We start from the raw sequence: 10409 nt of genomic DNA, 5'->3' as shown, positions 1-10409 counted from the left end.
GGACCAACTGAAGCTTCCGGACTATGTACAAAGGCAGCCCCATGTAGAGCAATTTACAGAAGTCACGTCTGGAGGTTACCAACAGATGTACCACTGTTTTGAGGTCATTGATCTTGAGAAACGGGTGCAGCTGGCATATCAGCCAAAGCTGATAGAAAGCACCCCTGGCCACTGCCTCAACCTGAGAAACCAGGGAGAGGTGTGAATCCAGGAGTACTCCCAGACTGCAGACCTGTTCCTTTTGAGGAAGTGTGACCCCATCTAGAACAGGTAGATCAAAATCGTCTCTAGAGTTCTGACCCTGCACAATAAGTACCTCCGTCTTATCTGAATTCAGCTTCAGTTTATTCTCCCTCATCCAGCCCATTACTTCTTGCAGGCAGGCATTTAGGGAGGATATGCCAGCTCCTGAAGAAGTTGACATGGAGAAGTAGATCTGGGTGTCATCAGCATACTGATAACACCCAGTTCCAAATCCCCTGATAATCTCTCCCAGCAGTTTCATGTAGATGTTAAAAAGCACTGGAGAAAGTACAGAGCCTTGCTTAAGCTCATATTTTGAAGAGCAACTGTCTCCAATCAACACCATCTGGAATCATCCAAGAGGTAGGAGCGGAACCACTGTAAAACAGTGCCTCCCACTCCCAACACCCTCAGACGCTCCAGAAGGATACTATAGTCGATAGTATCGAAGCCGCTGAGAGATCCAAAAGGACCAACAGAGTCACACTTCCTCTGTCAATTCCCAACTGGAGATCATCCATCAGGCCAACCAAGGCAGTCTCCACTCCATAGCCTGCCCCAAAACTAGTTTGAAATGGGTCTAGATAATCAGTTTCCTCCAAGACCACCTGGAGCTGAGAGGCCACCACCTTCCTAATTACCTTCCCCAGCCATGGGAGGTTAGAAACAGGCCTATAATTGCTAAACTCCAAGGGATCTAATGCAGGCTTCTTTAGAAGAGGTCTAATGATTGCCTCCTTAAGACAAGGAGGCATCCTGCCATCCCTCAGAGCAGCATTTATGATTTCCACCAGGCTGTCTACAACAACCTCCCTGCTAGATAGAACAAGCCATGTTGGACAAGGGTCAAGAGAACAAGTGGTAGGCTTCACTGCTCCAAGCAGCTTGTCCACCACATCCTCAGGAGTCACAAACTGATGTAGGGTGACATCTGTACTAAACTGTCCCTCAGATATGTTTCACTACATGCAGTTAGTCTGACAACATGGGAGGAGAGCTGGTCTTATGGTAGCAAGCATGAATTGTCCCCTTTGCTAAGCAGGGTCTGCCCTGGTTGGCATTTGAATGAGAGACTTGCATTTGAATGGGAGTGAGCAATCTAAGATATTTCCATTAGGAGATGGGGCTGATCTGGGAATCTGCAGAAGGTTCCAAGTTCCCTCTCTGGAATCTCCAGAGAGGGCTGAGAGAGACTCCTGCCTGTAATCTTGGAGAAGCCACTTCCAGTCTGTATAGGCAAGATGGACCAATTGTCTGACTCAGTAGAGAATACTACAGTTATGGTAAACGAATGAAAATATTACTTCCCTGCTGTTAATCTTGCCATACTGAGTGCTATTTTCTGTGTTAAAAATGCCCAAAGAACTCACACAAACTTTCAAATTGTGGGCAGTAGAGCTAGTCACGTGACCAGGAGGGTAGGCAGGAGAGCACGCGGAGGTGGGAGGAGGCAGGGATGAACCTACCTTCCCTCAGATAATTGTCAGTCCATTCTTCACCGCACCTGCACACACCCACACAATCCACACTGCTCCTGGCAGTGCAGTTCTTCAAAGGCTGGGACAATGCATCCCGGCCTCTGCATTTCTCACAATGCAACATGCAACAAGCACTCTACGCACTGTACTCAGTTCCAGGGTTAAGAGCCTGCTTGTGTCCTTAGCCATGGCTAAAGTCCTGGGTAAAAAGGAGGGTTAAGCAGGCAGGAAGTGCTGAGATCCACGTGGATACCAGCCCTTTACATGAGCAGCCTGACACAGGCTGGGCTGCCCTAGCATGGGTTAAGCTGCTCATGAGAATAGGCTTAATGTTTTAAAAGAAGGCCACACTCCTTGCTTCTTTTCACTCTTAAGCAGGGCCGTACTTAGGATGGGGCAGGTGGGGCAATTGCCCCGAGCCCTGAGCTGGCACAGGCCCCGTTCTGGGCACACTGCTGTGCAGCCTGCCCTCCTCTCTCCCCCAGTCCCAGCCACTTATATTTCCCCAAAGCCCAGCTGGAGCCAATCTTTTGTGTCTGTGTGCAGCTTAAAATGCTCCTAGGCAAGCTGCTAGAGCTCTCTCTGCCTTTCAACTGTTCGGCAGGTGGGCGGGGTTTCCAGAGAGGCCTCCATGCAGGCCTTCCTGAATCCTGAAGCTCAGGAAAGAAGCAGGCAGGCAGAGAGTGTCCAGCATCAGAGCTCTCTGCAGACCCTCTGCCCAGCCCAGCCAGCCCAGCCCAGCCTTAGTAATGGAGGTATGATATGATTTCCTTATTATAGTTATCTCCCCCCACCCTTTAATATTTAGGGATTGGCTTGCCATAGGACTTTGGCATTGAGCAGAGATGTAGGGATATGTATATTTAAATTGAAGTGAATTGGACAATGTTGGTTTTTAATTTTTTTTTTCTTTAATGGTTTTTTTTTTAAACCCATCCAAAAAGTCCCATAAGTGGCTTGCTTCATGGCAGAAAATAACAAAAATATCTGGAACTGAAGCCTCACCTTAGACCATAATTCATTCATTCATTCATTCGATTTCTATACTACCCTTCCAAAAATGGCTCAGGGCAGTTTACACAGAGAAATAACAAATAAATAAGATTGCTCCCTGTCCCCAAAGGGCTTACAATATAAAAGAAACATAAGGTAGACACCAGCAACAGTCATTGGAGGAAAGGGCCAGTTACTCTCCCCCCTGCTAAATAAAGAGAATCACCACATTAAAAGGTGCCTCTTTGCCAAGTTAGCAGGGGTCCACCCCCATATGGAAGTATCTGCCCTTTGCCTTCATAAAAAAATGGTAAATGCCCCCCTTGGATAAATGGTAAATGGTAAAATGCCCCCATTTCTGCCCCAGCCTTTAGATCACCTGTCCTGGAATGACTGTCTTGAAATGACTTGGCAAAGGGCTTCGGTATTGAGTGGAGATGTAGGGCAGAATATGTATATTTAAATTGAAGTGGATTGGACAAATTGTTGGGTTTAAAAAAACACCCATCTAAAACATCCTATAAATGGCTTGTTTCAAGGCAGAAAATTACAAAAACTTCTGGAATGAACAATATATTGTTTGCTTGTTTGCTTATGAATGCACTATGCTCAAGTTGATTTGCAACCCATAAGTTCTGAGAACTGTGAAACATGTGTTGTGCTTTTTATTTTTATTTCTTTAGAAATGCATTATATGTCCAAGCTGGTTGAACAGGTCCAAAAACCTCACTCACACTATTTACACTGTATGTCATCAATCAGTATGATTCTGAAATAATATGAAATGTTAAGGCGGCCCTGCACCCCCACCCCCCACCCCCAGGGATGGCCCTGCTCTTAAGCCCCATGTGTTTGCTGCACAGGTGGAGCTTTTTAAACTTTTATCAGTTCTTACTGATAGAGATAAATAGTATTACGTGCTTAGAATCGAATTACTGAACATGGCCTCCATGGTTTTGCCTTGAGGCCTGGTCAGAATCCCAAGATGTGGGTTCTGACCAAATAAGTAATGTTTCCTAATGGTCTAAGATGGTTCTTTAATGCAATATTTCCTTGGAAGGTAGCGACACCATCACAGTGTGCTTCATCCTTCCCTCCTCCCCCATCCAAGGATGTATGTGAGGTCAGTAAAAAGGTACTAAACAGGCAGTTTCTAAGTGAGATGGACAGAGACTGAATGGGGAAGCTGAGAGAGGGCTGGAACATTTTGATGTTCAGGGATCTGACGTAATTGTTTACTTTCACTGAGTGCTCAACCTGTAGGTTTCTAAATAAATCAGTATTACAAAGATGCCACAAAGCTGGTGATCTTGCCTAAGGAAGCCGGAATCAAAGTATCGTTATTCCCCCCGGAACTTCCCACTACCTTGGGAAGTAGGGAGTGCATGTAACTAGAATATTTCACAAACATGATAAGCTCCCTTCCCTTTGAAGGACACCTGAATGAAGATAAAAATTTTTAAAAAATTGCATAACTGCAGGTTAAACAATGTATGACCATGGCTGTTTAGAGAAATAATGAAATAATGTGAGAGTCATATTTTAGGAGGGCTACTTAAGAATGATTTGGGGGCACTTGAATTCTTTTGGATTTTACTCTTGACAATTTTGTCAATTTATCCTGGTTCATTTTTTTAGCAAAAGTTCTCCCCCCACCCATCTCTCTCTCTTTTACACACACACACACACACACACACACACACACACACACACACACACACACCCCTTGCAAACAATATTCTCCAGTGCATTTAATAGAATGGGTAGAATAATTCTCTGAAATGTTCTCTCCTATTCTAATTAATGCAGGAGAATATTATTTTCCAAGTCTAACACACACACACACACACAAACTGAGCAGAGACACCTTTTAAACTAGTGATTCTAGGTATCACCTCACTTTCAGCTTTGCACTCAGGGGTGTACCAAGGTTGGCGTGGGCCCAGAGACGAGATTTTAAAATGGGCACCTCGTGGTATATTTATACACAACTTTTCAACAATGGCAACAGTCACTTCAGGGATACTGTTCTGGATATGGATAGGGCCAGCAGCGAGCAAGGCAGCGAGCAAGTCATTCTGTTTCTGTATAGCACAACTGAATGTCAAAATATCTTCTGTCCACAAACTGCATGTAATGGGTGGTGGTCCTATTCCCAAAAGATCATCAGTTTCCCCCCAATATAAATAACTGTACTACCTTTAAAAACAACAAGAAAGCATTTAGTGAATTCAAAAGTTCTATTTGCTAATGACTATTACATTGTTTGGGCTGGCCAATTTTTCATGCATGCAGCTTGACGATTGAGCAAAGACAGACATTTGTATTAAAATGGTTCAAAGAAATAAATCTTAAAAATCTTTAAAAAGCAAATCTTTAAAAAGCAGATCTTAAAAAAGCAAATCTTTAAAAAGCAAAGCAAAAAATTTTTTGTCCATAAGTGGGTTCTGGCTCAGTTTGTAGTCAATATAAATTGTCATAGCTGGTTTAATTTCAAATTGGTCCATAGCTCAGAATGGTATGCAGCAAAAAAATGGTTGAGGGATACAAAATGTTTGGAGGAAACCCCTTTGAAGGTGGAAAGGTTCTTCTGTATGTAGTAGCAGTCTGTTCCCAAAGAATGAACAAGTCAGGCAGCCAGCAGGCACTTTAGATGGGGAGGGAAAGGTCTTACCTGCCCCTTTTGTGTTCTGCTGCTACCCCCTCCCACCTCTCTGTGGCCTAGCACCATCACACAGAGACAGCTTTACCATCTCTGCTGCTGCCGGTAAAGATCTGCTTGTAGCTTGCTGGGAACAGGAAGTTCCCTGTTCCCAGCATCCGGGCGGGGGGGGGGGGGGACCTCACACTGCGGATGCCATCTGGGCACTTGAGATAGCGTCCGCAGTGTGAGGTTGCCACCTGTGGGATGCTGGGAACAGGGAACTTCCTGTTCCCAGCTAGCTACAAGCAGATCTTTACTGGCAGTCATTTTGGGCCGTGGAGAGGTGACGGGGGGCAACAGCAGAGCAAGGAGGGGCAGACAAGACCTTCCCCTTCCCACCCAAAGTGTCTGCCCACCGGTGCAGGGCCTCTTACAGCATCGTTGGCCTCGCTCTTGGGGGGTCTCGCTCCTTTGAGGCAGCAGGCCGGGAGACAACTGTCTCCCCTTGCCTGATGTACCGTACACCCCTGTTTGCACTGCTTATTTACGATGCTCATAGCACATTTACTACTGGTTATGAGCCTTTTCTAGTGGTCTCTTGTAGACAAGATTACACAAGAATGTCAGATTAGGACTAGGAGACCCATGTTCAAATCCCCACAAAGCCATGAAGCTAGCTAAGTGACTTTAAGTCAGTGACTGAGGCTGTTCTCATGAGCATCCAAGACCAAGCTAGGGCAGCTGCCCAAGAGAACCACCAGTAGCTGCAGGGTTTCCAGTGGTGCCTCAGTGGCAAACCTGGCAAGGGAGCCCACCTCTTAGCTGAAGTTAAGGGTGTGAGTGTGCCCTTTCTCCCAGCTGCGCTGGCACAGGAGCAGGCTTTCAGCTGTTCCTGGGGGGATCCTCACAATGGACCACACATGTGTGCAGTGCACTGTGGGATTTCCAGAGGCTGGGATGACATGTCCTGCTTCCTGCACCTCTGTGCTGCCCATGGCAGCTGCGAGCCATCTGGGTGCACAATTAGTTCACCCAGCAATTCCTGGAGGATCATTTGCAGGGAAGGAGAGTTTCTCTGCCTTCCCCACTGTCCACCCTCAAGCCATGTCACTGGATCATGAGAAAGGGCTCACTATCTGAATCTAAACTAACTCATAAACTACCCAGGTTTTCCTCTTACCTTGCTTCCACACAACTGAAAATTGGGAGCACACACAGCTCCCAAACCTGGGCTGAACAGTTATTTATTGTGTGAATGACCTCATAGTATGTCTGATACAATGGTATGAGGCAATAGAGGTGGGCTTTTCTACATCCGATGGAAAGGCTAGAGATTCATCAATGAATAAAGCCTTGGGGAACCAGCAAGCTGGTGCTATTTCCTCAGTTTCTTTTACTTTCTCAATAAAAAATATATGGCAACCAGTTCCCTAAGGATACCAGCTTTGTATAAAATTCTAAGCATCTGCTTTGTCATTAAACACATTGTCTTGGACACATTATTGTATTCGTTCAGGGACTAGAGGGCAAATAAATAATCCAAATTTTTATGAGTTTATATTGTCTCATTTTAAATCCAAAGTCATGTTGAGGTTTATGACTCATGACTGAGTTTGGTAGTGACAAAAATTAAACTTTACAAGACTGAATGTGTAGGTCTGGACTTAGCATACCCAAACTTTTTAATGTCGTATAGAGAAGAGTTATTTGGTTTGGAAAGAAATTGATTCTGGTACTTCTGGAAGAGAAAAAGGTAGGCATCATCATGTAGCACAAACAAGCTACTGTGTGTGTTTTGTGTGTGTAGGATGGTTAAAAAGGATTGAGAACCAGTCCTCACAGTAAAGGAGTCATACTAGTACTAGCAAAATAGAGGAACTGGTTCATGTATCCTAGCATGAGTCAAAATCATATCACCCCTATCTTTCCTGGGTTAGAGCAGCCAAGGTCCTTATAGCTAGAAATATTCCTGAGTTTCAGAATCTCTTTACATGAAATATAAACCTCAGCAGCTTGTTATGCTCACCTTAGAAACAAGAAGATCCCAAGACATATAAACCCCAGTGGCTTGTAATGCTCACCTTAGAAACAAGCTAAGCATTGTGATCTCCATGGGTTTTTTCTTCCAATTCAGATTTTAATTTAAGGCTTAGACAAAAATCCTCCCTATCCCCCATCCTCACATTACATTTCCCAGAGCCCTCGGGGCACTACTGTAAGGACATTCCAGCTGCAAGGTAGGGGGAAGGGAATGAGACAGAAACATCTCCTTCCTTCCCTCCTATAGCCAGAGCAACCATCACATCCAGGAATGGAGAGTTGAGCATGTAGGGGAGAATTTGAATCAACCCCTTATTTAGCACAGAAACTCAGTTTGATGATAACACATGTGAGATCTGGAAAAAATTGCTTAGAGCCTAAAACAAGACAAGGTTTATTTTAAAGAAGTTACAAACCTCGATTGAAAGGTGCACTCTGTACTAGCTACCTCATGGTGGAATGAAGAGAGAACACTAGAAGTCATAAGAGTATCAGGCTACCAATCAGAAGACACGTAAAGCAGAGATACAGAAAGGAGAGAGAACAAGGGGACAGTCCTGTACTCTATACCTCGACTCCTAGGGTCCTTAGAGTTATTGGTGTTGAGAGTCGAAGCCTATGGAGCCACATCTCCAACAGAGCGGAAGGACTTTGGGAATGGTGGGAGGGATCAGCCCTTGTTGCATTTTTGATGATTTTATAGGGAGGATGGCAGGGTCCAATTTGGCTCACAATTCATCTAGGAAATGATTGTGCTGTCTTCTCAAAGGAAAATAGCTAATTATGAATCAAGAGTATGGTTGCCAGCCCTCCAAGATTCTCCAGGGATCAGCATCAATCTCCAGTTGACTATTGAAAGCAGTCTTGGAGGTTTTAATAGCCTGATATTGTGAAAAATGAGTGGGTGGGTTTGGGGGGGGTCTCTAGGAGCAGCATAAATCAGAGTAAGCAGCCCTAATCAAGGCCCTGTGGTAACCCATGACTACATATGGAATAGCTATATTGTGCAAAAGCACTTGTTGGGGCACGGACTTGGAATATGCTGCAACTCTCAGATTTTTAAGTTCATTTGCAACTTTTATATTTCAAAATAACACAGATATTTATAACATATAAGAAGAAATTCATAACGCTGAAAAATATGGCTGAACTCTCTCATGATACTTGTTATCCCAGTACATGACAAATAGAAAATATCTTTCAAGAAATGTATTAGTTATATTCTCAAAATAACATTGTGAAAAATAAGTTAACTTTCAGACAAAGTCATGTCCCAAATCTTTCTGAACCAATTTGTTAAAAAAGCAGAACAGCCTTTTTCCTATTAATTGAAACACATTTTTGTTTTAGACAAAAAAAATTCAATTCAATACGAGTTCTAAATCAGTATTCTCAAGCTGATCGCTTAAGTCAAATATCAATACCCTTTTTGTATCAAAAGGGTATGTTACTGAATCATAGCATTAATAATTTCATTTCATTTATTTACTTATTTATTTATTTTCCAGGGAGAGCTGGTCTCTCCCTGGTCTTGGTAGACCAACCCTCTACTCTGGACTTAGTGCATCAGCCACCTTGGATTGCTGGTTTGCCCGCTGATCCCAATTGGTAGACCAGCTCTCCACACCATTGTGGTCAAATCAGTTTGCACATCTCTGTCCTGATAATCTCAGTAAGTGGTGGGGCTCATGAGAAAGGAGGCACTTTCTTAGAAACCATGGGCCCAAGTCAGTTAGGGCTTTATAGGTAATAACCAGCACTTTGTATTCCACCTGGAAACATGTTGGTAGCCAGTTATGTTCTTTTTTAATAGAAGTAATATGATATCTTCAGGTTGCATCAGATACCAACCTGGCTGCTGCATTCTGTACCAATTATAGCTTCTGGACTTCATACAAAGACAGCCCAACATAGAGTGCATAGCAGTAGTCAAGCCTGGAGGTTACCAACATAAGCACTATTGTTTTATCTCAAGAAATGGATGTAGCTGATGTATCAGTTGAAACTGATAAAAAGCACTCCTGGCCATTGACTCACCCTGAAACATCAGGGAGAGCTTTGGATCCAGGAGTACTCCCAAACGATGTATCTGTTCCTTTCAGGGGCTTGTAACCTCATCCAGGACATGTAGATCTAAATCATATCTGGAGTTCTGGCTCCACACCGTACATAGCTCAGTCTTACCTGAATTCAACTTCAGTTTGTTATCCCTCATCCAGCCCATTACCACCCCAGACAGGCATTTAGGGAAGTTATGCCATCTCCTGATGAAGTTAGCATGGAGAAAAAGATTTGGGTGTCATCAGCATACTGATAGCACCCTGCAAAATCTCATGATGATGTCTACCAGCAGTTTCATGTAGATGTTAAAAGGCACTGGAGACATCATGGAGCCCTGTGGGGACATGAATATAAAGTATTTCATGCCAAAAGTTACAGATGATATTACGTTCCTAGAAAATATGTTTAAAAAATCAGGCTTGTGGGACATACACATCCAAAATGTATCCCTAATATTGGGATAAATATTATGGACATTTTGAGGAATAAAATGTCACTGATAATAGGAGGAGTTTTTTTAAACCCTCTCTTTCAAAAGAATTGAAATTAATCTATTTGGGATATTTGTGAACACCCACTGTGATTTATCCTTAGCACAATTCACACATTTGCCCCATTTCCTTTTAAATAAGCCAATCATGTCCTTAATGAACAATAATATAATGTATATTTTGCTTAATTAAACTCTTACTAGAGTGATATGTAATAAACTGCTCAAATGATTATTTATCTCAAAATCTCTAGTATTTAACCCAGTGGCGGCACCAGAAAAAATTGAGGTGGGTGGCTCAGAAGAGGCAACATGCATTACTGAGTGGGTGAACTATGTTCCACATGTCAGATTTGTGTAACAGAAATGAGAGGGGCAGATTAAGGGCACTACATGTCTTAGGGGGTGCTTGCCCCCTCTTACCCCATCACCCCTAGAGCCACCCTTTATGGCCAGGAGT

Source organism: Hemicordylus capensis, chromosome 6, assembly GCF_027244095.1.
Source record: "Hemicordylus capensis ecotype Gifberg chromosome 6, rHemCap1.1.pri, whole genome shotgun sequence".
Taxonomy (NCBI): Eukaryota; Metazoa; Chordata; class Lepidosauria; order Squamata; family Cordylidae; genus Hemicordylus; species Hemicordylus capensis.
Note: the sequence above shows the minus strand (reverse complement) of the source record.